Raw genomic sequence first — 503 nt, 5'->3', positions numbered from 1 at the left:
GAAATATTGAGCATTACAATATTTGGAAACTGGGGTAGGGAGTTCACAATCAGAGCAGGGGAAGGTAATTGCTGGTTTTTGTTCCAGCCCTCCAGGACAGAGAATACCCCCCTACACACACCATTTGCCACTGTAGGTTTAGAGATCTACAGATGGCCTCTGTAAATATCTGAATAAGGCTAGCCTCAACCGTGTAAATGATAACACAATTTCTGGTCATAATTGATCTAAATACAGAACATTGTGGGGTAACTCTATCCTCCAGTATGGTGTGTGTTATCGTATATTGTTCATGTTGTATCACTGCAACCCTCAGGTGATGAAACGGTCTCTGTCACATTAGCTGCCCTCTCTCGCTCTACTTTTTCTCAAAGCTCCCAGGCCAGCTTTCAGCCATGGATATTCATCCCCCTTTATTTAAAACACACATGTTCCACTGCCTACCAGTCATTCATCACTGCCAACTAGAGTGGGTATGTGTGGCCATTTAGGCTTATTGATTA

Source organism: Oncorhynchus kisutch, linkage group LG13 (assembly GCF_002021735.2).
Source record: "Oncorhynchus kisutch isolate 150728-3 linkage group LG13, Okis_V2, whole genome shotgun sequence".
Classification (NCBI taxonomy): domain Eukaryota; kingdom Metazoa; phylum Chordata; class Actinopteri; order Salmoniformes; family Salmonidae; genus Oncorhynchus; species Oncorhynchus kisutch.
The sequence above is the reverse complement of the archived record's forward strand: the minus strand, read 5'-3'. Positions refer to the sequence as shown.